Genomic DNA, 26,563 nt, shown 5'->3' with positions numbered 1-26,563 from the left:
AAAGACATCATTTAGGAAATATAAAGTTCAGATGTGAAGTTTGAAATATAAAGTAGTACAATACTGACTAAGTTAAATAGATTTTTTTTTTTAAGATTTTACTTATTTATTTGAGAGAGAGAGAGAGAGAGCACGAATAGGGTGAGAGGCAGAAGCAGACTCCCAACTGAGCAGGGAGCTCCATGTGGGGCTCAATCCCAAGACCCTGAGATAATGACCGAGCCACCCAGGGCGCCCTCCAAGTAGATTTCCAAATAAGGTTTCTCAGTCTTAGCAGAATTGACATTTTGGGTAAGATAACTGTTGCAGGGGTCTCTCCAATGCATTGTAGCATTCTTTGCATCATCCTTGGCCTCTACCAGCTAGATTTTAACAATAAAAATGTCTCTAGATAATACCAGATGTCCCCACACACACACTCTGGGAGTGGGGTTGCTGGGAAATCATCCCTGATTGAGAACCACTGCCCTACAGCAATCATTAAATCATAGTTGTCCCCATAACAAATACGGACTATTAAAAAATATTCAATAACTCCAACAAAGTCTGGAAAGAAGCAATAGGCAATCAGAAAATAAAAAGAAAGTTGATAATAAGTAGCAAGATGCTATATTTAAATTAAAACATCAATAATTGCATTAAATATAAGTAAACTAACACAACAGAAATGGTCATAATTGTATTGATAAAAATCAAGACACAACTGTACAGTTTCTACATGAATGCACTTTAAAAATAAAAAAACCCAAATCATCTTAAAATAAAACAATGGAAAAGAGATACCCCATGCAAACCATAGGGAAACAAGAGTGGTATATTCATAGCAAACAAAGTGGATTTCAAGATACAGAATAACAAGATAAAGAGTAACTTTTAAAATGGTAAAAGGGATAATAAATTACAATAACCCTAAATATGTATGCCTTATAAAAAATAAAACCTATAACAGAGACGATGAACCTAATAACTCAAAATTCATGAACTGTAAACTCTATAATAACCATTTCTACCATATCCTCACACTTGCCTTGCACGTGGTAAATGGCCATCAACACATTTTATTAATTTAATTTATTTAAATTTAATTAATTTAATTAATTTTTAATGTATCATTCTTTTCGCTTTTTGCTTCGATTCGATTCTTTTCGATTCCATTCGATTCGATTTGATTCTTTTCGATACAATTCGAATTCGATTATTTTCGATTGAATTCGATTCTTTGCGCTTCCATTTGATTCGATTAGATTCTTTTCGATTCGATTCAACATAATTGATATAACATTCTCCTTTAGATATAAGTTGTTTCCAATCCTAAATAGGTTTGCTCTGAGGGACTGCAGGGCTCTTGGGTGTCTTTCCTTAAACCTTTGTTCTTGATCAACAAGTCTATTCTCCTACCTTTTATGCTATAAATATTTTATTTGGTCATGGAGTCTGTACTGCCTACTTTGGTGCATATCCTTTGAATGAGAAAAACCATGAGATCATTCTCATTATTTTTTTTTAGTTTATTCAGCTGTGTACTTTTTTCCTTATGTTCCCTTGACTTGTAAATGTACAAGATAGAAATAATCCTAAAAATGTTGCCTTATGACCTAAAAAAATAGACTTCTGTTTTTCTTTAATATACTACATGTGAAGGCATTCAGAAAGCTGGAGGTAGCTTTTCATTCCCCATGTATATAAATAAAAATATAAATGAATGAAAATTATTGAACATTACATCCGAAAACTAAGGATGTACTACATGTTGGCTAATTGAATTTAAATTAAAAAATGAATAAAAGTCAGGAAACAGACATAAAATTGTTTTCTCTATGTTACCATGCTATCCCAGTAATGATAAGAGATCATCATGGCATTCAAGAAAGAGAAAGAATACTGGCCTCAGAGTCCGAAAAATCCAGATTTCAGCCCATCTCTGCCATTGCCAATTTTGGAACTTTGAGCCGTTTCCTAGGTATAACTAGTTTTACCTTTCCTACCTAAAAAAATTGGAACAGCTTATCCCCAAGGTTCATGGTGAAGATGAAATAAGTTGCTGGGTATAAACACATTTTGTGAATTTTCCATCTAATTATAAAATATCTTCATTTTTTATAATTTAGATTTAAAAGGTCTGAAAAACATTAGAGAATCTCTATCGCTTAGGATTACTTTTTGAATAGAAAACCCAACTAAGAAGGGCTTACAAAAATGAGTTTTCTTTTTTTTTTTAAGATTTTACATATTTATTCATCACACACACACTCACACACACACACACACACACACATAGGCAGAGACATACATAGAGGGAGAAGCAGGCTCCATGCAGGCAGCCCAATGTGGGACTCGATCCCAGGACCCTGGGACCCTGGGATCATGACCCGAGCCAAAGGCAAACAGTCAACCACTGAGCCATTTAGGTGCCCTAAAAATGAATTTTACTTTGATGTTTTCTTAATACCTCAGAGAGGCTTCTGTTTATAAAATGCCATTTACCTAACACTAATGCATGCAAAGAGTCAAAAATTTCTTTTAAGTAAGAGAAACAGGGAAATTGTAACGCACTGCTTGTGACTATTCATACTTACTTACCATGACTGCTATTATCATCAACCTCATTATCTCACATATCAAAAATGATAAAAATATTGAGGAATATTTTGACATTGCTAGTGATTTTATGAAATGTTAAGAAATACCCTCAAGCCTCAGTAGCCCTGCTTATGTTGTGAGAATTGTGTTTTATAAGTGAGTTTAAGTGAATATTTTATCTAAGGAGGCTGGTCAATAGCTAGATTTCTAGAAGCCAGAATGAAATCCCAAAGATTGAATACCTCCAAAACAGCTACAACTTCATTTTGCAAACCTTTTTTTTTGTACATAGTCTAAAAGCTCTGAACAATAACAATACATTTTCAAACACGACAAGTACAATAAAATCCATTTAAAAAAAAGCAGAAGTAAGCAAAACTGATTTCAGATGTGACTCCAAGGTGACTTGCATAGCTAGTGAAAGGTGAACAAGCTTATTTGATACAGAAATCTGAGATGTGATACACTGCAAACAGCATGCATTGGAGACTGTTCAATTTAGCCAACTTGACCTTGCCACATGTCTTCATGGCCAAGTTTGGAATTCACCACTCTAACATCCCATCCTCAGTTCACCCCATTCTTCAAGAGTGGCAGGACAGATGCAGAAGTGCAATGAGTGAGATGCATCTATGAGACATTTATATGCTGAGGGAGACTCTGAAGTGGGAGACTGGGAAGGTAAGAAGCAATCTGGAGATGGAAGTAATTAAAAAATAATGCTGTTTTTCACTGAAAACCATAGAGAGAAATAAATGGTGTAAGAGCTTCCACTTTTTAACTAAGGTGTTGTTTGCAAACTGGAGAACTGCTAAAATATTTACATCTTTAAGTGCATGTAGACAGATTTTTCTCCTTTAGCCACTGTCCCCAGAGAAAAAGAGAATATTCTGGAAGCACTCTAATACAGATGCTTTCAATTTCCAGCGGCTACCCCTGAGGAGAACTCTAAAGGAGGAGTGAGGTGGAATGAGGTAATCAAAAGTCATCTCTCCTCAGCCCAAACTACCTAAAAAAGAGACTTGGTGTGGCCCTTGACACAAAAAAGATTCCTTTGCTACTGTTACAGTGTCATCAGAAAGTAATATCTCATAAATAAAGCCAAACTGCCATGCAAGGGCACTAAAAAAAATCACTTGGTCCTATAAGCTTCAATTTAAATAGCAAAAGTATATTGATTCTTAAAATGAGCTTAAGATGATCTGACTATTCATTAAGCCATTTAACCAATATATTTATTAGCAGTCTGACTTAAGTAGAATTACAAATAAAAATAGTTTTAGTGATATATCACGTGTGGATAATATTTTGTGTGTGTATATATGTATATACATCTCACTTTTATATTCATATCCATCCTTAAAAGAAAGATACTCAATCTCTTCTAAATAAAAGGAATTATAAGGCCAGAATTCCATCACTCTCTAGAAAACTGATTGTGTCCATGAGTGAGACATTAACCAATCCTGTGTGCAGAGTAACAGGTCCAGAAAATAAAATTTGATCCATGTGGGATTCCTAGACAGAGCTGCCCTCATCCTGACCCTTTTGCACATTCACTTTCCATTGAAGCTGCCTGTAGACAAGTACAAAGATTTCAAGCCTTGCCATTCTTCTGCTTCATGTGGCATATTCAGAAGAGACAGCATAGGGATCACTGTTTTGTATTTACTAACATCATGTGGTTGGTACTGCTCAAATGTCATCTATTAATGTCATATTTCAAAGGAAAGGCATCAGCAAGGCACGATTCTACATTCTGCCTCATAAATTGCTTTCCCTGTCCCTCCTATGTGCCAGACATTCTGTAATGACCTTTCTACCTGCGGATCTTCCAACAAGTAACTGGGTACCAAAAAATGATAAAGATGAACTTCTAATCATGACCAACATCCTTTGTACTTGAATGAATGTCCTCAAAAGCTTGTGGATGCCGTTAGGTATCACATAGGTCTTGACAATACCCATCATCCAAACTGCCTTTCGACATTTTTCTTTCTCTTGCAGTTTTCATACTCATCCTATATTCTCTATTGTGAGAACTCCCTTATTATTTTCTAGCAATCTCTTTGTATCTGCCTTCCCCCTCTCCCAACAGAAGTACTCCTTACAAAGTTCTAAATCTTTAAATTTTTCCTTCCATATGATTATTTCTATACTGAAATGACAGAACAAATGTAAAATCTTGTCATGCATTTAAAACTGTTTGTAATATAATAAATGATATAAAAATTGCTTCAGCAGAAGTCTCTGATGGATGATTTTGTGTATCAATAATCTCCTCTCTGTCATTTGCATGTAGAGAGCTTCAGGTATCCTCTCCTAGTTCACTCAGTGCAGGTAAAACTAAGAAGTGGTTAAAGCACACCTTTCCTTTCTGATTGTAGCTTTTCACTGCCTTTGAGCTGTTTTACAACTCTATAAATTGTAGATTACAGATAGTAATGGCAAAATAATCCTTGTCTATAGAAATGCAAATAAATTCTGTCTGGGGAAGTTCAATTGATTTCTCTCTATCCTCCTGTGGAAAAGCCAGTTGTCTACTTGTAGATTTATTTCAACATTGATTTCCTTCATATAAATTTGTGCACCTTTGACTTGTTTTGAACATCTGCCTGATTCCCTTATTAATAATAAGTCAAATAAAATATTTAACTTGTATTTATTTTATATCTGTTGGAGATTCAAGTTTTGCCCTTTTTGAAAAATAATTCCTTAACACTAGGATTTACAGGCCAACCAACACTGTGTAACTGGAAGGCACAGACTATGAAGACACAGGGAAGAGTACACATACCTAAAATTCATTGCCTTTGGTCTATGTTCGTGACAATGACTGAAAACTCTTTCAAAAATTTTATATATAATTTACGAAGTGTCTGGAGTCCCAATAACTCAAGGTGTTGCCAATTAAAGAAGTTAAAATGTAAAAGGTTGAAACATTAAAACAATGAAAATAAATTACTTAAGTCTGTCTCCCCTTCTCTTGTCTTCTTTTTTATATTCTCTGACCCTCAATTGTTGTTTTTTTTTTAAGATTTTATTTACTTATTCATTCATGAGAGACACACACAGAGAAAGGCAGAGACATAGGCAGAGGGAGAAGCAGGCTCCCCTGCAGGGAGCCTGATGTAGGACTCGATCCCAGGACCCCAGGATCATGACCTGAGCCAAAGGCAGACACTGAACCACTGAGACATCCAGGTGCCCCTCTGACCCTCAATAATCAACAGGAGAAAATAAAAAAGGATAAAAGAAATGCCCAAAGAACATGCTCTCCTGATAGTATTTAGAAAGAAATGCTACATATAGGAATGTTATTGAGTGTTCCATTTAGTTCTTCTAACTTCTTGCTGAACCCTAGTTGACTGTGATGAACACAGGTTCCAATCTGGGATCCTGCTCACTACAGTTTATGGAAGGTGGCATGGCGGGGTCAAGATCTCCAGCTCCAAACAGCGTGAGTTCAGATTATGGCTCCGTGAATCATGTGTGAGTCTTGTCAGTTCATGTAATGCCTTTGAGCTTCGGGTAGTTTATCTATTAAAACTATGATAGTAATAATAGTAATGATACTGCTTTCTGGAATGATCTGAGTTTAAGTGAGAAACTATCTATGAAGCTCCAAGAACAAGGCCTGTCATGTGTTAGTTACTGAATGAATGTTATCATTATCCCTTGTTTGATGTGCTTCCAAAGAGTTGTTTTAATTTGTTCCTAAACATCAACATTGCCTACCAGTTTTCAAAATTGCCTAATGTAAAGGAAGTCCTATCATGTACCTACAAGAACATAAGGAAGATATTTTATACACATAAAATCAAGAAATAAAGTATCTAAGATCAAAAAATTAATTAGTTAAAATACTCTGTGTCATAAACTTAACTGTCAGGTGAACATGTGAATTGGCCAGTATAGTGGATTTCTGTAACAGATACTCTGATAATTAAGGAGATCTCACCCAAACAGTAGACTTTACTTGGAAATCAGGCTAAATCTAACTTTATCTTCCTAAATCTTTTGTCCAAAAGTAATGTGCTCGCTCTATTCGGTTGAAGCACGATTGCACTGAAAATAAATATGTAAGTAAATAAAAAAAATTTCAGTTGTATATGTTAAACATATATCATATATTAAATTACATATATAAATATACATGCATGTATGTTTATATAGATATATGTATGTATTTAACCACATGTATGTATATACATGTGTGTATATAACCACCATTGGAAGCAGAACATCTGCTTCTTTGAATAGTTTTAAAAATTCATTGGAATAGCTGAGTTTTACAGATATATATATATATATATACACACATACACGCATGTATGTACATGTCTGTATAAATTATGTATATAATATGTGTAGGTTGTGTAGATATAACATGTACGTGTGTGCATATTACGTACATGTATGTACGTACACATGTATGTATATAACCACCATTCGAAGCAGAATGTCTGCCTCTTTGAATAACTAAAAAACTCAAGGAATAGCTGAGTTTTACAGATAAGATACAGGGGCTGATCAACTGCATGATTTGTGGTCAGTAATAAATTCACTCCATTTTAGTTGCCCCATTGGTAATAAAAAATTCTAAGATGGTCAATTCTTTTTACACAATCATGTAGCAAAGATGAATGAAACAAAGCATTGAAAAAAAAAATCTATGATCAGTTTGGAAGATAAGGTGCTATATAAATCCAAGTTGGCACTACTCTGCAGAACACAAATTTAAGCACTTTAGATGCCGTAACTAGATGTTTGTTGCAAAAAAGACTCTATTTCCCCACCTGCTTTTTCTCCCTATACACTTTCCAGGTGCTGCTGTATAATTTTTCTCACAACAAGGCAATTACATGCCCTGAATTGTGTGGTTAGTCAGCTAACCATCTGCTTTCTAGGAGCAGTCATGTGCTGGGTTCACAATTTTCTTGATTCAAACCACGAGGAGGATATAGAAATCTCAGGTGCAATATTCGAGGCATTATTTATTCTGGAATAATGAAGTATAAAGATGAAGATGTTGACCACCCTTGACTTGCTTGTGAAGTACTTAAGGCATCGGAGAACAAGGTCGGGGAGGCAAGGAAGATAACGATCATGGTCACTTAGTATATACATATGAATATAAATAAATATATATGACTTTTTTCTTGGTTGCACTTCCCTCTAGCATCCCAAACTGAACAGGCTTTAAATGTATGCTTCCAGGCACCCAGAGAAAAGCTGCAATCTTAATTAGCCAAATTAAAACAGCAAGACACATCCGATTATCCCTTTTTAGTCTAAACCAGCTTCTAAAATGACAACTGATGTGAAAATAATTAAAACAAGACAGACTGGAAAAAGAGGAGAAATAATGTATTTAGATTTTGAAGAGAAGTAATTAGTTTTGGCAGGTTATTTTTTTATGTAAATTGAAAAATTAGGTCTCCTAGGCAGAGGCGATACATTCAAGTGTCTGCATTTCTGGCGCAACACTGGAGAAAAAAAAATTTATAATGAAAAGCAACAAAGATGAATTTCAAGCAAGAAAAAGACTCTCAATTGTTTTTTTCTCTTTTTAAGGAAGACAGATTCCCAAAGAAAATAGAATTCGTAAAATCTGTCTCGATAGTTCAGTATTGCTGTGGAGGAGAACGCAATTTTACTAATTTCCTAGGATTGTTTTTCCTCAATGCAGATAGATGTTTTTTAATTTAAATAGCTGTCTGTTCTTGTGTCACTCTGTGTTAACATTCATAAATTATTCTTCCTTCAAATTGTCATTTTTATATAGCTTTACTTCTTCATTTCAGCTGCTTCATTTTCAGTAGAAACCTAGACCAGTCTTTACTCCATCATGAACTTGTTGTGTGCCATCCATGTATATGTGCATGGTCCATGCATACATGCAAACTGCTCTTGCCTAGGTTCACCCACACACATGCCTTCAACCATCACAGACAAAACAATGACTCCAAAATCTATGAATCTAGCATCATTATCCATACTTACATGTATAAAGCTACCTACACTGTCCTAGAAGCTTTTCTTGCTGCCTTAATTTACCCATCAATTCCTGCAGAAACTATGCAGTGCCCAGATAGAAGAATGAGCAGGATATGGGCAGTAGGAAGAAGGGAATGGTAAATCCTATGTGATTTGTAGTGCAGGTGGGGAGGAAGGATGGTTAGGAAGAAAAGGTTTCTTCATAAATGGCTTGTCTTCCAACACCCCTCCCCCTGCATGTTCCAATAACCACAACTGTCTTCATAGAAGAAAATTATTTGGGATAAATGAAAAAAGAGTGCACTTGCCAGCCTCAGTTAACCACTAGTGAGATGAGGGTACTCACATATAACACACACACACACACACACACACACACACACACACGTTTCCAGTTAAATAAAAACTAAAACCAAAAAAAACCAAAGCACTCCTTTCCTAACCAAGTCTTTAGTTAATTAGATGATTTCCCATCTTCACCTGTGAAATAGACACAGAAGTTTTAATACATAGGATATTATTGTGAATCCTTGGCATTCTATGACTTATGTGGACGAACTGCCATATCCATTTATGGTCCAACATAATTCAAGAAGTCTATTGGTTTTGGGGAACCTGGATGGCTCAATGGTTGAGCGTTTACCTTTAGCTCAGGTCATGATCCCAAGGTCCTGGGATTGAGTCCCACATCAGGCTCCCTGCAGGGAGCCTGCTTCTCCCTCTGCCTGTTTCTCTGCCTCTCTCTCTGTGTCTCTCATGAATAAATAAATAAAATCTTTTTTTAAAAAAAAGAAGTCTATCGGTTTCAAAATTTCATTGAACAGTACCTCAAGAAATCTCACATTCTTCTATGATTTTCTTCTGTGCAATGAAGTAAGCTTGAAGAAAATGAATTAAAGACTGAGAGAGACCTGTGGTCTGATGCTGATGGAGAAACATACAATGTACTCACCACAGCGTCTCCCCTTCACAAAGGAAGACTGTATTTCCAGCCTTCTTGGAGTTAGTCTGCTACTGTGTGACTGACATTTCATCAGTGGGAATAGGAACAACAACAAAAAAAGACAGAAGTCGGTATGTGTCCTTAGTATCACTCTCATATCTGTGCACTGGAAACAAACAGCTTAGCTTGCACAGTGGAATTATAAGGCAGAAGTAGCTCAGACCCTGAGCCATAATTTTTGAACAGTCAAGCAGAACCACCTAACTTATGAGTCAGAAATAAATTGGTGGTTCAGTGATAGAATTCTTGCCTGCCATAAAGGAGCTCCCGGTTTGATTCCTGACCAATTCAGGGCCCGATAGGCTTAAGGGCACCTGGGTGGTTCAGTTGGTTAAGCATATGCCTTTGGCTCAGATCATGATCTCTGAGTCCTAGGATTGAGCCCCACACTGGGCCCCCTGCTCTGTAGGAAGCCTATGTCTCCCTTGGCCTGCTTCTGTGTCTCTCTCAAACAATATATAAATAAAATCTTAAAAAGAAACCACATTTTTCTGACAAGCCACTGAGATAATGGAGATTATTATTTGTTTGTTTGTTTATTTATTTATTTATTTATTTATTTATTGTCACAAGTGAGTCAACCTATCCTCACCAACACGATGTTGTAAGAAACTGATCCATCAATACTTTTCCTCCTAAGTGAAATGAAGAAAGAATATAAAAAAACTATTGGTATTTTATCAATTGCACATAGTTGATATGAATGAAAAGACTGTGTAGATTAAATATTTAAAACTAGGGCTCTGAGGATAAATGGCCTAAGTTCAAAATCTGACTCTGTCTTTCATTAGGGGGATGATCCTGGGCAAACTGTTCAACCTCCCTGTGCCTCAATATCCTTATCTATAAAATGGCAATATTATCACTATCTACGTTATGTATTTTCATAAAGATTAAACGAACTAACCCCTGGAAGGAATCTACTACAGTCCCCAGCACATAGGAAGCCATATTGACAAATATTAATTGCTATTGCTGAGGTAGGACAGTACATAGTTCCAAAGGAAAGTGCTTTCCAAATTTAAGTTACTACTTATACAATTGATTAAAATGTTTTGATATTCTTTTCAATAGTCTCTATAGAGGATAGCTGAGATGTATAGTTAGGCAACAAGAAGGGGCCAACTCTTTTCCTGAGCCCTGAACCTTTCTGACAACATCTGATTAAAGACCTTACCTGGGCAGCCATGCAATGCACTAGATAAATGGTGAGATCCTTCTAATGCCAACGAAGTTTTATAGACAGCAGCACTACCTATTTACAACCTCAGTAAACAATTTTACAATTTTACCAATGCCTCTTAATTTGTGTATTTGTAGCAAAGGAAATGGCAGGAAGGGCCAGGAGCAACAACAACCACAAAAACCAATTCAAGATGATATAAGGCTAATCTAATTAGAGCTTACCAATATAATATTTTCTAAAGTTCTATACTGCATTGCATGCAATTATACTCACATGAAAAAGAGACATATTCTGATTTCCAACTCTAAGACTCTCAGAGTCTGTGTACACATACTACGTTTATATACTTTTTAAAAAGGACGGATATTTACATGTATGGACTTAAGAACAACTATTGCCAGGTGTTCCCTCATACCTTTGAGATACTCCTGGGCAAGAGAACCAAGTCTAGGCCTATAAGAAACTACATTGCAGAAAGGAAACCATTTGTTCAAATATTCTTAGGTAACTTGAACTTGTCCCTCTATTCTTTTCTATATAAAAACCTGAGTAATACCTCTTTTCCTAATTTTTAGTCAAAACTATAGCCCCTCATTAGGGCTCACGGTCCTATTAATAAACACAGTGTCATTCGTTGACCCTGCACTAGGCAAACTCTGACCTCCTAAAATATTCCTATATTTGATGGTGATGGTGGTGATGATGATGATGAGTTTAATAATTTTTTAAAAATTATTGACTAGCTACTATTTGCCAGATGATCTATTAAGTTTTTATACTTAATCTTCATTTAATCCTGATAATAACCCTGAAGTATAATATTATCATGATTTTATGGATAAGAAAAATATGGTTTAGAGAGATTAATAAACATATTGAATTCATATGACTAAAGATCACACATGTTAGATGTAGAACTTAAACCCAACAGGCAAGCTCTAATTTCTGTGTACTTCACCACCACAATATATGACCTCCCACTCCCCTGTCTTCCCTTATGCCTCAGTTATAGCATATTTCTTGATGCATAGCAATTGTGATATATCTAAATTATACAAAGTGTGAATGAATCATATCTTCATAAACATGCTCTTTCTTAATTTAAGCAACAGCTCTTTTGTTGTGCCCTGTAAAATAAATGAAGGTCACTTACCACCCCTTGCCTCAGTTTTCTCACCTGTCAAATAGATAAATAATACCTTCCGTACTTAATTTTTTTTAATTTTTATTTATTTATGATAGTCACAGAGAGAGAGAGAGAGAGAGAGAGAGAGAGGCAGAGACACAGGCAGAGGGAGAAGCAGGCTCCATGTACCGGGAGCCCGACGTGGGATTCGATCCCGGGTCTCCAGGATCGCGCCCTGGGCCAAAGGCAGGCGCTAAACCGCTGCGCCACCCAGGGATCCCTGTACTTAATTTTTTAAAGAGATTATTTATTTATTTATTTATTTATTTATTTATTTATTTATTTATTTATTTATTTATTTAAAAGAGAGAGTGTATAAGTTGGGGAAGGGAGAGGGATAAGCAGACTCTGCTCTGAGTGTGGAGTAAGTGCAGAGCTCAATGCAGGGCTCCATCTCAAGATCCTGAGATCAGGACCTGAGCTAAAATCAAGAGCCGCCCAGGTGCCTCCTTTTTTTTTTAGAGATCTTGTTTACTTACTCATGAGAGACACATGCACAGAGAGGCATGAGAGATAGGCAGAGGGAGAAGCAGGCTCCATGCAGTGGCCCTGATGTGGGACAAGATCCCAGGACCCTGGGATCACTACTTGAGCCAAAGGCAGACACACTCAACCACTGAGCCACCCAGGCATCTTTTTTTAAATGATTTTATTTATTTAATTAGTTACCTTATATTTTTAAAAGTTCTTTAAGTAATATTAATCAACAGCATATAATAGTTTGGTTGGAGATGTAATCATTATCAGCATAGAAAATGATGTCAGAGCAAAAGATAAACACTCATTAATTTAACAAATATTTATCCAATAGCCCATAATTCCAGGCACTGTTTTGGATTCCAAGGTAACAAAAGTTGAGATTAGGATAGTAGTAACAGAAATGGATAGAAACAAATAATGACTGAAGATTTTCTAAGTGAAGGTTTTCTTTGTCAATAAAATGGCATTAGAACAGTGGTTGTGAGAACTGGTTTGTGTCAGAATTACCAGATCTAACAAATAAAATCCTCAATTAATGAGGTCCTGAGCTTACTGATTGCAATGATTTTCAATTGATTCCCATGGCACATACAAATGTTTGATATTCACTGGGCTTTGGATTCTTTAGGGCCCTTCCAATGCTAATGATCTCTGCATTTTTGATTTATGATTATGATTCTATTGCAAGAAAGGGGAAATCTCAAGGATAACTATGAACTGCTTAGCAGTATCTCTATGAAATGCTTCCAGTTTGCAGTTCATTCTAGAATTTCATCTGTAGAGACAGGATTTCAGGGTTTTTTTAACCTTATTTATTTCTGATGTTTTATATTTATGTTTTTAAATCCAGTACATCTATTTTTAATTTCTAAGTTACACCTACATCCTTACCCTCTTGTGATGCAGTTTTAATAATGCTAATTAAGACAGTGCTGGAAAGTGAACCGTGTGAGTATGTAGATAATTTATAACATTTGTTTTACAATGACCTGGTAAGGAACACACGCACACACACACAATTTATTATAACTCCCACAACCTCTATTGCCAGCTGTACCTCCTTAATATATATGATTGTCATAATAATTGTAGGCCCTCTTCCTCCCAACATGGATCATTACCTACAAACCTGGGCTGAATTTAGCTTCATTATCATTGACCTTACATGATTGAGCACAATAATGCATAAGAAAGTATTTTATAAACTGAAAGGCATCACATGATATACACTACTCTTATCTTCAAATTAGTATGCATTAAAACTTTATTGGTTGAGTGAAGTTTTACAATTTTGAAGCTTTAAAGCTTTGGGAAAAAACAATTGTGAAAACCTGTGTATAGGTAAGGACTATCTTTTTGAGGATAATTGTATAGTAAATAGTCTTGCGAGACAGAGAGAGTGTCTCTCTCTAGGGTAGAGCGCAGATTTGTTTGCTATCCAGGGTAGTAGAGATGTCTCCCTCCAGGTAAAAATTGGGTGATTTGCTTGCAGTCCCTTATAGTATTGGGGCTTGTTAACCTCAGAGCCCCTTATCTAGAATGTGAGCCCACTGTGTGTGCACCATCAACCTAGAACAACTTCCTTGTTGCCTCTATTGAAATTGGCAGGGGTGGGTAGTCAGACTTCTGAACATGAAGCTCACACTGCCTGATGTGCTGTGAGTAAAAAGGTCCTCTGTCTCTGACTCAAGAATCTTGTGTCTTCTGCCAGCATTCATGAAATTATGCAGAGCAACCGGTGTAAGCAGGGTAAAGCCTTTCATAGTGCTTGACAGGATGTGGATGTATGATACTCTCACAGGACAAGGAATGATATTTAGCCAAAATAAAAAGTAATACACTCTTCCATAAAGGTTGACATCCTAAAACTATTCTTAAAAAAAAAATCTGTGTGAAAATCTCTCTCTCTCTCTCACCTCCCATCCCTTTCTCCCCTCTTTCTTCTTTCTCTCTCTTTTCTCCCCAGTCTCCCATCCTCCCTCCATCCTTTCCTTGCATTAAATTTTCTATGCTGGTTTAAGTTTGTTCTACAGTTCTAATATCTATCTGCATTAGCATGTTCACTGTTCCAGGAACAGCATGTCCCTGAAAATCTCTGCTGGATATAAAACTTTCAAGCATAACTAATATGACAGTGAAATGAATTTCATTTAAATGAACAATGCATTTCTTGGCCTTCATGGGTCAAGGTTACCGTGGAGGGAACTGCCTTTGTTTACAATCATTTGTCATCCATCCACAAAAACCTAGTTAGCTTAGAGTGCTTGTGTGTACACAGGAATGCCTTTCTTTTTAAGAGCACATTGTCTTTAGAAAACAAACTAAAATCACAAAGAGATGACAATTTATAGTTCAGATCAACTGCCTCTACTTGTTATTATAAATGGAAGACATAACAAAGTGATTACTCAATCGTTCTTAACATTTTAATCAAATCAGAAATATCATGAAAATGAGCAGCATCCACCTGATCAAAGGGGATCGAGGATCTAAGTGAGAGGTGATCCTAAATTCTGGGGTTATGGACTAAACCACTGTTGACAGCCTGAATTGGGCACACTTCCCGCCCAATGCAAAAATTTACTACATCATGCTGCCTCCCTGATAAATGCCATCTCTTGCCCCTGCAAAGGTGAGAGTTGTTTCCTTATAAATCCTTGTTTCCTACATTTTCTTTTAGGTGAAACCAAAGCTATGGAGTGTCACATGCCAAGCCCATCAGTCCATAAAACTGGCACAGAAGCAGTAAATTACTACCAGAACTTGCATTTCACTATTTTTCATTCATTTATCTACCATTATTCAACTGCATCCTGAGCCTCTTTGGAGGACCAGGCATTGTGCTAGGCTCAGACAAACAGGCAATTCAAAAATAAACACCAACAAGTAACACTCTGAGAAATTTTGTTTTATTTTACTTTTAAAGATTTTATTTATTTATTTGAGAGAAAGAGAGAGAGACTGAGAGAGAACACAAGAAGGGAGAAGAGGCAGAGGGAGAGGGAGAAGCAGACTCCCCACTGAGCAGGGAGCCTGATGCAGGGCTCAATCCCAGGACCCTGAGATCATGACTTGAGCTGAAGGCAGACACTAGCTGGCTGAGCCACTCAGGCACCCCACTCTAGGAAATTTTAAATAGATGTTATAAAGAAATGTGTGGGAGAATAAAATAATAAAACAATCATTTATGGAATAGTCTAGAAAGTTTTCATCAAAATTTGGCAATTGATCTGTCTGCTAAAGAACATTTGGGCATTTTTTTTAGATGAATAAAAGTCATCGGGGCACTATAGCTAGAGGGAACAACATGCCAAAGCCCTTATGTCCCCATGCAAGGAGGTGCACTATAATTTTGAAGGCAGCTCTGAGTCAACAGTCAATAATGGTTTTGAAGCTGGAAAAATCCAGGATCATACTTATTTACTAGAAGATTATTCTACTGATGGTATGATGAGTGTTGAGAGGAACAAGACAGACGCCTGTGCAACATTTCGAAAGTTAGACAAGAGCCACGAGACTGCCTTCTTTGAAAGGTATCGTGAAATAGAGTTACTATGATTGTAACTTACCGTGTGATATGAGAGCAAAGACCCCAAAGTGCCTTCATGTGTATGAAGGAGAGTGAAAATACAAGTTCAGTATTTATAGAGTATGCTACATTCCAGTAGAACAAAAACAAAAACAAAAAAATAAAACATTAGGCAGAGATAATTGGATATGCGAGCATGGGGCTCAGGAGAAAATTTGGGTTTGGAAATATAATGTGGATTTGTGTGTCACATGAAAAGGAGTAATAACCATTGATTTAAATGCTGTGCCTTAGGGAAATAGCAGAGATTTGGGACAATATAGAACCCAGGATGGATTTCTGGGGAATGAAGACTTATGGTGAGATATCAAAAAAGGAGGTAGAACAAAAGAAATAGAAAAATCAGTGGTTATAAAGAAAAACATCCAGGATGCCTAAGAAAAGAACTCCAAAAAGTTGACTAAAATGGTCAAGTAGGATATGTCATTGGCTTGCCAATGAATGGGTCACTTATGACACTAATGAAAAGGTTTCAGGAGAATGGGGGGGGGGGGGAAGCCAATGCTTGGATGGGAAGTAAATGGGAGCCAAGATAATAGAGCTACCGAATATTTCCTATGTCACTGGCTACCACATGTGTGATGTACAATCACACAGGCCAACATGGTCTCTGGGTAAGCACAATGATCACCTGTGTCCATGGTCACTCTTCCTCCCACTGTCTCTTGTAGCACCACAATCAGGGCCCATTTTTGGCCCTGGGGCAGGAGAGGGAGAGAATGGGAGGAGGTCCTCTTCGTACGTGTTTCATGTTCACCAAGTATCCCCAAGTTGAAATCTTAACGTCACCTCTGAATGAAAATTTACTTCAATCAGAGAGACGTACTAACAGGATTGAAGGAAAAAAAGATGCTTGAAAACTGGATCCCAATACTGTACATCATCGCACATGATGAATTATTGCCTTTTATAAAAATCAAGCATGGATACCAGAATTATTTCTACATTCCTATTAATATTTCAAAAATATTACTTATACTCTACAACTTTTGAAACTATGCTTTGGCATTAAAAAAAAAACCTTGTTTTAGGGATGCCTGGGTGGCTCAACGGTTGAGCATCTGCCTCTGGCTCAGGGCATGATCGCATGATCTTGGGGTCCAGGATCGAGTCCCACATCAGGCTCCTTGCAGGGAACCTGCTTCTCCCTCTCCCTGTGTCTCTGCCTCTCTCTGTGTGTCTCTCATGAACAAATAAATAAAATCTTGAAGAAAAAAAAAAAAACAACTTGTTTTAAATGACCAGGAGCCACCAACGGCAAAATGGAATGGGCCTCTCTTGCCTTGTCCTGATGTCAATCTTCCAGTATTTTCCTCCCCTTTGGACATTTCTGTACATCTCTACAGGCTTTTCTGCATCTATAGGCCAGTCAGCTACCTGATCTGAGTGACTGGTGTTTACTACCCTTGGGTCACAACCATTGCTTCCTCCAACCAATGGTGACCGACAGTTCTACTAGAATTTTCACCAAATGGTACAGCTGTCTCTGCAATTTACTGTATCCCATCTTCTCCCCCTGGGCTCCTGTGTGCCTCTGAGGTCTCCAAACTGGAAAGTGTGGTAATTAAGAAGGATGTCTCTCTCTGTCCTTTGAGTTTCATTCTCTCAGAGAGGTAGCACCTTCCTCCCCCCACCCACAGACACCACAGGATTCAGACATGAGTCCATGAAGGTTGGGCTGATAGGCAAATCTTGTGGCAAATATCATGACATACTCAATATTGTCCTGCACTTTGAGACAGAGGTCTTTCTTTCGGGTCAAGAAGCTTTTCTGTTTGTCCCTTCTCTTGGTATAATCTTCTTCCAAATGACTTCTTGACCCTTGTAATAACTCAGCCCAAAGGCCAGTGCTCCTGGATCAGTGTCGCCAACACCTTCTCATGCCCTTTGATCACCACCCCCCCACCCCTCCTGTCACCATGCAGTTCACTAGGAATTATTACAGGAATTGATTGACCTCTTACTATGTACCCAGCACTGTCACAAGTGATTTATTTGGCTTATTTCATTTAATACCCACAAATAAAAACTTCTAAAATATTAATGCCTCCATTTTTATAGATGAGAAAACCAAGTTTCAGAAAATTATGTAGGTTTGCCAGCACCATGCAAAAACCAGGCATTGAACCAGGGCCCACCACTGCTGGGCTCCAAAGTCCGAGTTCTCATCACCATGTTATTCTATAAGTGTTAGGCACTGAGAGAAAAGCACAAGGCAGGTGATCTGTCCAAATCATTCACCACTGTACCTGCAGTTCCTAGTACTAGGAACAGAGCTGAGTAGGTAGGGGTGTCAACTAAAATTTGTTGAATAAATGAAAAACAGTAGAAAATAAATTTCTCCCTATAGCACCATTCATAACTGACTTTGGAATTTGCTTTGGGATGTAAGCTCAGACTTATTTATGAACCTCCAGCCAATCAATTATTTAATACTTACTCATTGTAATATACATGGCCTTATTCTGCTGGGCTTTGTGAAAGAAACAAAGGCAGAGAAACACAATCCCTAACCTCTTGGGTTTACTAGTTTGTACAAAAGAAACAAACAAGTAAATAAAACTCATATGCATGGCCCCAGAGCTTCCCATATCAAACTTGAGCCAGAAGCTAGAGATCAGGGAGTCCTGAGATGCAATCAGAGGTCAGCCTCCAAGACATGAAGAAGGGCAGACCCCCACAGAGAATGAGTCTGGGGAGGGAGGGGAGTCTCTCAGAATAACCAGCATGCTACCACAAAACAGTTGCTGCACAATAAATACTGAGCTCTAGCTCAAACATCTTCCTTTTTGACTCCAAAGAGTAGTTCATCCAAGCCAAACTATCAGCTCTAGTGGATGAGCTCATAATTAAGGATCTCCAGAGTCCTGTAATCAAGAACTGCCAGTGCCCCGAACCTGGTTGGCAGCGTCCGTGGAGATCCAAGTACACTCACCTGAGGCGCTGAATGTCTTCCATTTGTCTCTTCACCTCCACTTTCCATTTCTTCATACTGCTCTGCCCTGGGAAGCTGATGACCTACTTGTCACTGGCTTCTGGTTGATTCTGCTGATGGACGGCACCTGTAGGAGTTGGAGGGAGAGAGAGAGGAGAGTGAATCCAGAGCATATATTACCCTAGCTCTTCTCTCTCTTTTCAGCATCCACTCCCATGGGGCTTCTCTTCCATGCATAGAGCAATATCTCTGTCTCTCTCTGTCTCTCTCTGTCTCTCTCTCAGCTGGCTAACTATGCCTTCACATGTAGTATATGTGTTGCCCTGTTACTCTCTCCTGAGTACTGCTCATCCAGTATTGCTTCTCCATATTCTGTCAACGTCTTTTTAAATGGTCCCTTCAGTAAACTTTCACCAAAAGACCCAGTTTGAGGCATAATCATCTGTTTTCTAATAGAGCCCTGCCTGACTGACAAACCAATACTACGGAGATATGCCTTGTTGAGAGAAGGAAAAAGAAATACTCTGCCCATGGGAAATGAAAACAGACTTGTAGAAACTTGAGAAGCCACTCCTTATGAACCTGCCTAATTTGCTTAATTAAGGTCTAAAGCCATAGAAGCTATTAGATTCCAGATAAGTCTTCACGAGTAGTGTCATACCAAGTGTAAACTAGAAGTGAAATTCTCAATCATTCTGTCTTCCTGGTCCTGAGATCCTATGCTTTATCTTTTCTTATCTTCTAAAGTGGAAGGGAAATCTTCACTTTTCTCAAGTGCCACTACAGTCATACGGTGAAAGGATTAATGAAAGTTTATGTACATAATGATCCACAATCTCCTTGGATTATTTAATGGAAATCACATGCCATTCATTACACACAAGCACTCTCTTAAGAGCACTCTGGGGAGATATTCATAGGAATGTTGTGGCCAGAAGGTGAAGGCTTACAAAGGCTTGTTGAGGTGCAAGTTGGAATGTGTGAGACGTGTAGTTTGAGTTAGCAAAAAAATATGGGAACTAGGGGATTGCCTAGTAAATCACCAAGAAGTAGAGGAAATGCTATAAAAATGATAGCCAAGTCAAGGGATATTCACTGTCCTCCAGGGTGCAGATGTTAAATTTTGCCGTGCAAATTCAGCAATTCTTAACAGATTCTTTGATATGCTTATAATTATTTCTTTATTACACAGTCCATATATTTTACATTTAACCAGATGTTTTCTCCATCCAAAGACACAAGTATCTTCTACCTTTTCCCTCCCATGACTCAGTGGAATTCAGCCAGGTGAACAAGGAAAGTTTTGCACACAACTGTGCTAGCCATACCATAGGCAAGAGCTGAACGCTCATTAATTTACTATTTCAATATCTTAATTGAAACTTCTGTCTGGAGAAGTTTTGAGAAAAGTGCATTTAGATGAGACACAGCTGTAAACATTGAGACTGTTTTGAATGAGTAACGATTTTCATGGGGCATGTGGGGGTGGGGCGCGTCTGGAGATGTTTTGTTCCAACCATAGCAGAAACAGCTTAAGAATCACAATCCACTGGTACTAGTCATGGACTAGATATCTCTGAGGAATCTTTTAAGGCACTCTAACAGTTCAAAGCTCTGTTAAAATATCAATAACAAGTCATCATTTAGACAAACAGAGGTAATACAGTCTCAGATTACCTGAAGTTGGAAAATTGGGGTTTACTGAGTTTGACTTATTAAGATCACATTTTCTTCATGATGTTATAACCAAAACCATGCCAAGCCTCATGCTGACTAATGTTATTTAACTATGTCATATCTTAAATCCTAGGGTAAAAAATTTTATCTTCAGTTTTAACATATTTTTAAATACATTATTCAAACTTCATGAAGTCATTATCTCTATCTTATCCCATTTTGTAGTGTCACTCAGGCTAAGCGAATTGGCTAGGAACACACAGCCAGTAAGCAGCAGAACAAAATGCAAAGCCAAGCTTCTCAAATCTAAGTTGTGTCCCATTTTTACCATGTAGGCAATTTCCGCTTTATGCCAAAGTGCTTATCTTCTTGATCTACAATTGGGAGATGTCAAGCCATCGATCAAAAGAGAAGTTCAATACCACTTATAGGCAAAGAAGAACCTCCTGAATCTTCAGGATGTTACTGGAATGTGCTGTTTGAGTGAGATATAAAGGGATGCTTTTTGCTCTGTTTCCTCTGCTCATTTTCTCACATGACTCAAAAGAAATTATTTTGGCCTAAGTCTCAATCTCTTTGAAATAAAATAAAATATGTGTCCTCTGCTTTAATTTGGGGGAAGGGAGATAATAAAATAAGAATACGGGATAGAAGGCCCAGATGCATGCTCTTCACTGTTTCAAAAGTTCAATTGGTCTCTTAGCTACTGTCCTCATCACATTGAAATGCCTTCTACAGAGATGGATGCTTCATCCTGAAGTCATCTATTGCTGGCTATGGCTTATTGTTATGATTCTCCTGGGTAAAATGCATTCTCAAAGTGCATCTTTCCTTCTAATTCTCCTCAGCAAATGTGTAAGTGGGTAGTTTTATCTGACCATGTGCCCCTAGAGTGTGATCACATTCTACAATCTCTGAGTCCCAGGAGAACTCGGGAATCCCAACATTGAAATAGGCATTGAACCAAGGCAAAAAAGTAGCTGAGTTACTAGGGGAAGGAGACAAGATGGAAAGGGCCACTTTATGATTTACAGCCCATATCTGAACCTTTTAAGTGCTTCAGTGGGGATTTAGGTCCACTAATGATTCTTCTACTTACTTTCCTGGAGTGGTGAAAGAACAGAGGGGATTGGGCCTCTCTTAACTAAAGGAAACTGGCATCAACATGAAAAAGGATTAAAGCATCAAGAGGAATGCAATAGTGTGATCCAGTCAAATTTTCAGTTCTGCTTCAAGTATTTAGTAACTCACATTGCAGTATTCTAGAGAATAGATTACTTACAGATATAAGCCATACTAAGGATGAAAGATAAACATAAACACAAGGTGAATTTCTAATCAGAACCCAATAGGGTGGGGATCCCTGGGTGGCGCAGGGGTTTGGCGCCTGCCTTTGGCCCAGGGCGCGATCCTGGAGACCCGGGATCGAATCCCACGTCGGGCTCCCGGTGCATGGAGCCTGTTTCTCCCTCTGCCTGTGTCTCTGCCTCTCTCTCTCTCTCTCTCTCTCTCTCTCTCTGTCTCTGTGTGACTATCATAAATAAATAAAAATTAAAAAAAAAACCAATAGGGTGATATAGGTTCACAAATGAATGGTGTAAAAGAAAAGTCAATAGGCTCTTTGAAATAAGAACATATTAAACGTCAGTTGTTTATTTTTTTTTCCACCTAGAGGTGTCTTCAGATAGCAGTAAATGTTGTCTAAACTCCAGTGCTAAGGATTCTTATTAATGTTCAGAACTTTTGAAAATAAAAATTCCATCCAGAAAAAAAATTCAACCCAGATCCAAGGGAAGATAGATAAATGCCTTGAAATTTAAAGTGTTTGGGGCATCCACTGACAAATCACACATAAGATATCAATCAATAACTGCCATTCTAAAGAATACTAGAGAACACCAAAACTGGCAAAAGGCCTCCAGGCCTATGTGGATAAATATATTCAATGTGGAAGTGAAAGATTGATGGAGATGAATACTATCCAAGAAACTTTGTGAATATAAACTCTTTTGACAGTGTCCCTCACTCCTGAAGCATTTCTGAAATTCTTACCAAACCATGGTGCAAGAAGCTCCAAAAGACTATTCCAACTCACACATCCAGTAGGTATCATAAGCCATGAAAATAAGTGGAGTCTGCTTTCTACCTTAGGAAATCTCCTTTCTAACCACTCTAAATAGAGTAACTCTTAAGTGTTTTTTCCTACCGTGGTATTTGCTTTTCAGGTGAATAAAGTTTGGAAAGTACTGCATAAGTGTACAAAACTAGAAAAAAAGGAGGAACTGTATTACTATCCAAAATAGAATCCATATATTTCAACACATACCTGGACTTCTGGTTTTCCAGTTGATAAGACTATATTATCAAAGTTAAGGCCAAAGGAAAAATGTTTTGTAGGCACTTCTTTTTATATTTGTAGTGGTTAAAGAAACTTTCTGACATTTTTTTCCTGTTCTAAAAATAATTCATGCTTAACTTTTTTAATTTGGAAAATACTATACAATCTAATGAAACAAATAGTATAATCTATACTTGCATCACTTATGATTCCTGTTAATGTTTGTTGTACTACCCTACAGTGTACTTTTTTTTAGGTTATTTATTTATTTATTCATGAAAGACACAGAGAGAGAAAGGCAGAGATGTAGGCAGAGGGAGAAGCAGGCTCCAGGCAGGGAGCCTGATGTGGGACTCGATCCTGAGACCGCACATCACGCCCTGAGCCATCAACCGCTGAGCCACCCAGACATCCCCAGTGTACTTTTTTTTAGCATATATATTTAATTGGTCTATTGTGCTTCACCAGCTGAGGCTCACAATCCTTTTTTTCTTAAGATTTGATTTATTTGAGTTAGAGAGAGTGGAGGCAGGGGCAGTGGGAGAGGGAGAGAGAGAATCTCAAGCAGACTCCGTGCTGAGCACAGAGACTGACATGGGGCTCCATCTCGAGACCCTGAGGTCATGACCTGAGCTGAAATCAAGAGTCAGACGCTCAACTCACAGGTGCCTCCACAATCCTTTTAATATGATGAAATTACCCAGCTACCCAACTTAGAGATTTGAGACTCATTCTAGATTTTTCACTTCTCCTTACCTACCACTCATATTCAATATGTCATCAAATATTGCAGATGATATTGCCTTCAGTCTAACATAGCTCTTTTTTTTCCTCTTTAGCCACAATGCTACTGCCTTAATTCAAGCTGTATCTATCGTTGCTTACCTTGGCTATGGAACTAAATCTAATTTAGATCACTATTCTTAGTTTTACATTTCAACTCATCTTTCACATTACTTACCAAATTATTATTTTTAGTGCACCAAAGACTGTGTTATTCTACTTTATAATATTTGAGTGGTTTTCTATTTTCCTGAAAAATGTCAAACTCCTTATATAAATACTATATAAAGTTATTCATCCTCTGGTGCCATCTTACCACTATACTCTGGCTGTATTCAGTCCCCTTTTCTTCCCTTTATGTTCTAATTATTCTGAGCTGCTTCCATTTCTCCAAACCACCAAGATAATCCATGCCTTGCCTAAATGCCTTTGATACATCTATTTCTCAGTCAAGAATCATCATTTCCTTTCTGAAAAGCTCTCTTGCTCTACCATCACTTTCCAAGTGAAAGAAGCACTATCCTTTATACCTAACACTGTGTGATACTTCCATCCATATAATTCTGCCTTAACCTTTTATGCATTTTTCTCTTCCTAAAATGATACTCTGTAATATTAGAAACCTTGTCACCTTTGTCTCCCCAGGCTCTCAAGTTCAAGCTCCAGTAAAAAAGAAATGTTCAAAAATTTTATAAATTAGCAAACAATAGGAGTAAGTATTGCTCTGTTGGTAAATGTCAATCAAAAACTTCGGTTGACTATCATTTGAACCTGAGTATGTTCTTCTGATTCCTACACCATGTTCACTCTGCGTTTATCCATTTTTGACTTTGTTGAACAACCACAAATGAAGGGCAAATTCAGCCCATTTAAAATCCCCATGGAATGACAATTCATAAAATGCTATAAAGAGATGAAACTCAGCAAACACCACAAAGCCATTATGAGAAAATTGTCATGCACTAAATCTGCTCAGGACTGCGGGGCGCTTAACTGATAGTCACATTTGTTTTGGGATGTTTGCCTAGAAATGTTCTTTTAATAAATGTACTAAATAAGATGCATAATTTAGTTCCTTTTCTGTAGCTTGCTGGCCAGCTGCCAGCTCCCAGCTCCTGCTCCGCCTCTCTTTCCCTCCTCCCTTGATCTCTCATGATCTCTTTCTTGGGTTTGACTCAGCACCAAGGTTACCTGCTGGCCTAGTACAAACAATCTCATTAAAAAGCCATCACAATTGTGTCTGATGGCTTCATTTCTTCCCCAATGGCTCAATTTATATCTTCCTTTGGAACAAGTAGAGAGCAAGTTCTCTCCAGGATGGCTTTATCCAGATGTACTACATACACACTGGCAGATAGTAAGATGAAACAATGAGAACTCTTGCTTTTATTGGGTAGATGAAAAAAAGAGCTTTCCTAGTCTTCCTCCACTTATCACCATGGGGTTTTCTTTTTTTTTTTTTTAATTTTTATTTATTTATGATAGTCACACAGAGAGAGAGAGAGAGAGAGAGGCGCAGAGTCACAGGCAGAGGGAGAAGCAGGCTCCATGCACCAGGAGCCCGACATGGGATTCAATCCCGGGTCTCCAGGATTGTGCCCTGGGCCAAAGGCAGGCGCTAAACCACTGCGCCACCCAGGGATCCCACCATGGGGTTTTCTTAAGGTTCTACTTTCCTATGGAGGCTACCATAGTCAGTATTCAATATTTATTTCCTTAATCCTATGTAGCCTCAAGTAAAAGTATCAGAAGACCTTGCTTCAAGATGGACCACTGAAAAACTATGTGTGATATGGAGAGTAGCATAACCTCATTGACCTGACTTTCCATATCTCTCTTTTTTAAATTTTTCACAAGAGATTTATTTATAATAGTTCAAAATGAGGAATAACCCAGTTGGACAATTCATCAACAGAATGGCTAAATTGTGATGCATTCACATAATAGATTACTACCTCACAGCATGAGGAAAATGAACTTTGGACTCGCACAAAAACATGGATGAATCTCATAGACAATATTGAGCAAAAGAGGATGTGACTTCATTTTTACAAAATTCAAGAGCAAGCAAAACTAATATATGGTGACAAAGGCCAAATCAGTGTTTCCTTCTGGGGGATACTGACAAGGAAGAGGAAGGGAAACTTCTGGGGAGCTGGCAATGATCTATATCTTGATGTAGAGGGTGACTGCCTATATTTACACACATATGTAAGGACTCATCAAACTGTACACTAAAAATTGGAGCACACTACTAAATGTATCTCAGTTAGGGAAAATGTGGTATTCAAACAAAGACAATTTCTGGATATGGCTCACAACATTAATCTCTGCCCACCCACATCCATTCTTCTCCCTTAGTCTAGAAGGAGCCCTATACTTTCTGCTTTTCTCTTCCAGTCAATGTGTTTTAGGTGGAACTTACTATTTCCTTTGCCCCAAATCAGGGCACTATTTCCTCTGGTTGCAGTGATTGATTAGGAATCAGGATGGGATCAAGTTGGCTAATGAGTCAATCCCAGAATTTTTTGTTGGAACTAGTAGGAAAAGATGTTCTGCCCACTGTAATTGAGTATCTATCAGGATACAACCCTGGAGCTGCCAATGGCCATCCTGGTACCTTTGGAGAAGTAACAGGCCTGATAAACAGGGAACAGAGAGAGAAGCAAAGTAAGATTAAATTCGGCCTGATGACACTGTGTCAGAACCTGGATCTAGCCATCCCTGTACCAAAGCTTTTCATTAGATGAATTGATAAATTTCCTTTTTTTAGCTAACAGCTTTGATGTCAGTTTCTTACAGTTAT

This window comes from Canis lupus, chromosome 8 (genome assembly GCF_011100685.1).
Source record: "Canis lupus familiaris isolate Mischka breed German Shepherd chromosome 8, alternate assembly UU_Cfam_GSD_1.0, whole genome shotgun sequence".
NCBI classification, from domain to species: domain Eukaryota; kingdom Metazoa; phylum Chordata; class Mammalia; order Carnivora; family Canidae; genus Canis; species Canis lupus.
This window is presented reverse-complemented; position numbering follows the sequence as displayed.